Here is a 6,891-nt window from a genome sequence, read left to right as displayed (position 1 = left end):
ACTCCTGAAATGTTGAACTAAAATAATCAAAATTTAGAGACCTAATAGATATTATGTCAGAGTATAAACGTATAATTTAAATGTCCAATAAGCTTTTAATGTTACATGATCTTACACGCTCTTTATATGGTATGTTCTTATTACTTCTCCCTTGTATAGCATTTAAATGTTCAATAAGAAATATTATTAATTTTATTTTCATTTATACATTTTTTTAATAGGATCAGTATTAGAAAATTAAATTTTTTTGGTAAAAATTTATTTAAAAAAAAAAAACAATTCCTTGTCTCGAATGTCCGAAAAAACTAAATGGAGGATTTCGCACCTGATCTCTTTGGATAATCATTTCTCTAATCTCCACAACCAATGATTTTTTGAGTAATAAAAAATAAAAACGCAAAAAGAGAAAGCTTTCCCACGCATTTGTAGACATTCTGTTGGAACAATAAACCATAAATGAAAATGTTATCAAATGATCCATATTTACTATTTATGGGAAGAATAGGAATATTGAAACCTCTCAAAGATACAATCCACTTTACATTCCATTACACTATTTATAGACTATAAAAGTGAAACAAACCAAGCACAAATGTGTTCATGCCTATATTTTTTCTCTACCATTTCAACCAAATATGTTTATTTTCAACACTTGGGCTTTCTCTCTGAATTTCATTGTTCTTCCATTACCAATTCACTACCATCGAATGATCGATCATCCAAAACGCAGAAATTATCGTCAAGATAACAAATGCTCTAAAAGCTAAGAATCAACTCACTTTACACCGTGGGCCAGCTACGACTTCAGCTTTCGTCCAAATTTATGGTTCTCAACATTGTTTTACTGTTTCTTCCAATGGCCTGACTCATTTCATTACTTCAATATGTACGTAAATAAGAGAGATAGAAAGAATTGCAAAAGTACTCTATGTTCGTGGTATGTGAGCGAGCAAAATGTTTGTATGTTCAACTATAAAACCAATAAATATGATATTTGGTAAGAGTGGTCGGGTAAAAAATCAATATATTCATAAATTGGAAGGTTGGATTTTAATATTTAAATCAATTAATATTTTTTGATATGTTTGTTGTTCTTGAGTTTGTTTTTTCTTTTTTTAAAATTTGATATGGGGTATTAGTTTTAATGAATTATAATATTAAGATTTGTTAATGTAATTGAACCTATACATTACTTATTTATTAATTTCTTCTACTTTGATCGAAATTATTTGAAGATGTCCCCGCAATGTGGTATAGATAGGATGAGTTTATGTCTCTCTTGTTCGCTTGGTTCACGCGGTCTTCCCTTATCTTCTCTGACGTTGAGAATATTTCTTGTTTGAGAAATGAGTACACCCGAATGCCCAACTCTAAGATATTTTACAAAAAGAGGAAACAAATAGTAGACAGAATTTTCTTCATTTATGGAAAAACGGGGGTACTTTTATAAAAAATAAACCAAACTGAAATGTGGTAAGAAAATACAAAAAGTAATTAACTTCTTTTTTTTCCATCCATCTTTAAATTTAAAATCTCATTAGCCTTTAATCTTACCTTACCTGTCTCTGTTGTTTGGACCAAAAGGGGTTCGTTTTCAATCTTGACGCAACCTGGTCGCGTTATTTTTATTTTCTTTTCTATTTACCATTGAAATATAAATTAAATTTATAGCCACCCAATAAAAAAAATTATTTTATAAGCTTGTTGGAATCAACATGATTAGCGTCACGGTCTTACATTGGTCGCGTCATGGTTTTTGTTTATTAGTCTCTCAAGTGGTTTGATGGGCGCCACTCGCATGTTGCCTTCTTGTCTATCGTGTAGGTCAAAACCTACTCTCTTAGATATGATATTCTCTATGAGAGATCTCACATAGCGGTGAACAAAATATTTTTTACAAAGGTGTGAAAACCTCTGTAAAACCTTGAGAGAAAACCCCAAAGAAAACAATATCTACCCGGGAATTTGACATTTTAATCAAAAGTACATAATTTATAATAATTCAGCTATGTTATACTAAATTATAGTACTTGCAAATGTTTTTTTGGTATAATATCAACAAAACTAATTAATTTCTATCTGGATCATAATCTAAATGTGAATGAGATTATACTCTCGACGATATTAGAGGTTCAAATCGCTCTATACTACACGTTCTTGAACTCATTTTTATTCCACATTAACGTGATAGCAACCCTGTTACAAAGGCTTGATGGAGCTTCCAAAAGCAAAAGGGTAATAAACTAGTTTACATACAAAAATGACGTGACGTCTAATGGCTCTAAACTGCAAACTCGTCGGGAAGGAGGTCAGCTCATAAGTGCAAGTGTACACCATTATCAAGCAATTGCTTAGAGTATTCTAAGATGTCAAACATATAGTACTTGTACACAATTAGATATCATTTTGGTAAAATGCTTATCAAATTGCAACAAAAATAGTCATAGAATTATTTCTAGGGTTTCTTCTTCCCTGCGACCATCCTAATCAAAATCGAAGGTTGTTCTCCTTTCATAGGTGTTTATGGATGAGTTGGTTGTTGAAATTCAGGCGAAGAGCTCGACTTTCAAGCTCTAACTTCAAATCTGGTGGATGTGAAATGAACTCAATTTATTTTGACGCATACTAAACAAACGAGATGTCGTATTTTCGGTCAAAATATTATTTAGATACATAACCGTTCGTAGATAAGGTATGAGCAACACTAAGCGCAATTTATTAGATACGGTATGAATTAAGATCACAAAGTTCGATAGTTAAATTTCTTACTCCTGAAATGTTGAACTAAAATAAAGAAAATTTAGAGACCTATTAGACATTCTACCAAGTTTATGGACAAGTAGATATAAAGTTGAAAGTTTGTGAGGGACTAAACGTATAATTTAGATAAATTTAAATGTCCAATAAGCTTTCTTTATTGTTAAGGTATTTAGTAATAAATTATAGTTTACCATATATATTATATTTGATATTTTATTATAAGGCAAATATTAGATATTTGCCTTATTATCATAGGTATCTTTCCATTTATTGTTATTTCCATTTATTACTATTTCCATATCCTTGTAATTCATTTGATTATAAATAAGATAACTTTCACACCATTTAGGTGTGGTGGATTAATCAAACATTCACATGGTATCAGAGCCCTCTCGGTTTAACAATCCCGATCCTTTCTTTTCAATGGCTTTTGAATCCTCTAATCTTCTTCTCCACCACCCCTGCTGGTTTTGACGCCGCAGGGGCAGTCTTCATGGCTGCCGTAGTCGGAGCCGATTGATTACTCTTCGGCTCCACCCTATTGACCTCCAAATCACCTTTCGTCATACTCTGTACATACAACCTCACCTTTTCCAACCCAATCGGTTTTTCCCCTTGGCCAATATAGTCTCTCTCATTTTCTTCTCAATCAACCTTCATCCTTCACATAAACCTTAACCTAAACCTATCAACCTTTTGCAGAGATTTACCTTCGGAATCTGGGTGCCGCACTGGCCTATTCGCCAACCAAGTTGCCGCCGCCCTTCCTGCCAAAATTGGCTTCTTCGCCCGATGAGGCGACTCTTCCGACTGCCCTTCTCGCCAAAATTGGCTCCTTCGCCCAATGTGGCGACTCTTCGGCTTCAACATTGTCTTTGTCCCTTGCTCTAGGTTTCCCCTTCTACTTCTTGGGGTTAGAAATATTCTCACCAGAGCCAAGGCAGCATCGTCGCTAAGCGACAATCCCTCTTCATGGGTTAGACATATTCTCGCGGAAGTCAAGGCAGCATCGCCGCTGAGCGGGGATCCCTCTGCAATTTTTTATGGCCAAGAACCGGGTTGTTAGCATCTTCATGAAAAGTGTTTCTCAACCTCTTTGAATTTTTCAGATTCAAGCTTCACGCTCGTTTAAATCCGACGCTTAGCTTGCAGTGGGGTGTTAAGGATATTTAGTAATAAATTATAGTTTACCATATATATTATATTTGATATTTTATTATAAGGCAAATATCTAATATTTGTCTTATTATCATAGGTATCTTTCCATTTATTACTATTTTCATATCCTTGTAATTCATTTGATTATAAATAAGATAACTTTCACACCATTTAGGTGTGGTGGATTAATCAAACATTCGCATTTATACTACATCTCCCTTATATAACATTTAAATTTCTAATAACATTTCTTTTTTGAAGCTTGACATGATTAGCATAAATGAATTATAAACGCTACCGACGTAAGTTATGATATTAAGAATTGTTAACTTATATTGGTGGTGATTGACAATAAAAACAACTATATGAGATGCAATATGGCATTCGAAGGATTTTGGGTCTAGAGTAAAAGTAAAGGCGAGCCTTAGGACTTGGCTGAGAGTAGAGGCAAGTCGGTTAGAATTTCTATCAAGTGAACATATACTCATACTGGCTACATGTGTCATTGAACAAAGCTTAGTTTCTGCATAAGTTATGTTCTGGTAGCGAAGAAGTGTAAATTGCTCTATACAATAACTAATAATGTGTTGGAAAAGTATATTTTTTTAATTAAAAAATCCGTTATCAAACATGTTTCTATTTTATTTTGAACAATAAATAAGAACGGGTTACCAAACAGGTCCATAATTTCCCTCCTTTGTGACAAGAATACAAAACACCGAAACCTACCCTTGTCATCAGCTTTAACGTTAAAGGTCTGTAACATTACACTCAAGAATATATGTTACAGTTATTGACGGATGATTAACGATCGCTCTTGTGGGTTGTTTTTGTAAATAACTAAAATACTAATAACAATAAATAAAACAATCCATAAGTAAGCACGCAATATTTTGTCACCCATTCCAATACAACAGATCATGGGAGCCGTTAACAATTAAAACTAATTTTGCAAGTATAAAAGTGAAACAAACCAAGCACAAGTATTCTCATACTTCAAAATTTAGAAGAGTATTCTTATTTTTATTTGCTTATCTATTTGTATTGAAGTATCAATTAAATTTATAGCCACCCAATCAAAATTTATGGTTCTCAAGTGGTCCGATGGGCCCAACTCGCATGTTGCTTTCTTGTCTATCGTGTAGGTCACAACCTACTGTCTTAGATATGAAATTCTCTCTGAGAGATCCCACATCGAATGGAGAGGTGAGCAAAACATTTTCATAAGGATGTGAAAACCCCGGGTACATGCGTTTTAAAACCTTGAGTGGAAGTCCGAAGGGAAAGCCGAAAAAAGACTATCCACTTAGTAAATTGACTTTTTAATCAAAAGTACCTACTTTATAATAATTCAGCTATGTTATATTAAATTATACAACCTCTGCAAATTCCTTTCTAGTAAAAGATCAACAAAACAAATTAATTTCAACCTGATCATAATTTAAATGGTCATGAGATTGTACTCTCGACGATATCAGAGGTTCAAATCGCTCTATACTACACGTTCTTGAACTCATTTTTATTCCATATTAATGTGATAGCAGCTCTGTTACAAAGACTCGATGGAGCTTAGAAGCAAAAGGGTAATAAACTAGTTTACATACAAAAATGACATGAAGTCTAATGCCTCCAAACTGCAAACTCCTTGGGAAGGAGGTCATCTCGTAAGTGCAAATATAAACCATCATCAAGCAATTATTTAGTGTATTCTAAGATGTCGAACGTATAGTACTTTTATACAATTAGATACGACCATTTTGGTAAAAAGTTTATCAAATTGAAACAAAAATAGCCATAGAATTATTTCTAGGGTTTCTTCTTCCTTACGACCATACTTATCAAAATCGAAGGTTGTTATCCTTCCATAGGTGTTTATGGATGAGTTGGTTCTGAAATTCAGGCGAACTCGACTTTCAAGCTCTAACTTCAAATCTGGTGGATGTGAAATGAACTCAATTTATTTGGACCCATTCTAAACAAACGAGCTTTCACATTTTGGGTCAAAATATTATTTAAATACATAACCCTTTGTAGATAAGGTATGAGCTACCCTACGCGTAATTTAAAAGATACGGTATGAATTAAGATAACAAAATTCGATTGCTCGATTTCTTACTCCTGAAATGTTGAACTAAAATAATCAAAATTTAGAGACCTATTAGACATTATGTCTAGGTCTAAACGTATAATTTAAATGTCCAATAAGCTTTTAATCTTACATGATCTTACACGCTCTTTATATGGTATGTTCTTACTCCATCTCCCTTGTATAGCATTTAAATGTCCAATCAGAAATATTATTAATTTTATTTTAATTCATACATTTTTTAATAGGATTAGTATTAGAAAATGAAAATTTTTTGGTTAAAAATTATTTGAAAAAAAAAAATTCATTGTCTCGAATGTGATATTCATGAGGAATCCTCCCTCTAATCTCCGAAAAAACTAATTGGAGGATTTCGCACCTGATCTCCTCGATAATTATCTCTCTAATCCCACGAAAAAAATGGATGATTTTTCAAGAATAAAATATAAAAATGGAAAAAGAGAGAGCTTTCTCACACATCTCTAGACATCTGTTGGAACAATAAGCAATAAATTAAAATGTTATCATTATGGAAAGAATACGAATATTGAAACCTCTTAAATTAATTAATTTTAATTAATTAATTAATTGATGTTTTGATGATAACAAACCTACGTTCAATTATTACAATTCTCAGTATTTTTGTCCCCTGTGTAAGGTTGGGAATAACGATTTCAACATCTTTTTTGGTTCACTCAAATTAGAGATAAAATGAAGAAGTTTCAGTCAAAACAAATACCCGACGTGATGATGTGGTGGCAAAATTGACATCATGGGCCAATCAAATTCAAAACAAGATATCTGACGTGATGATATGGTGACAAAATTGATGATGTTGTGACAAAATTGATGATATTGTGACAAAATTGACATCATGGACCAGCAGC

Source organism: Cucurbita maxima, unplaced genomic scaffold (assembly GCF_002738345.1).
Source record: "Cucurbita maxima cultivar Rimu unplaced genomic scaffold, Cmax_1.0 Cma_Scf00074, whole genome shotgun sequence".
Classification (NCBI taxonomy): domain Eukaryota; kingdom Viridiplantae; phylum Streptophyta; class Magnoliopsida; order Cucurbitales; family Cucurbitaceae; genus Cucurbita; species Cucurbita maxima.
The sequence above is the reverse complement of the archived record's forward strand: the minus strand, read 5'-3'. Positions refer to the sequence as shown.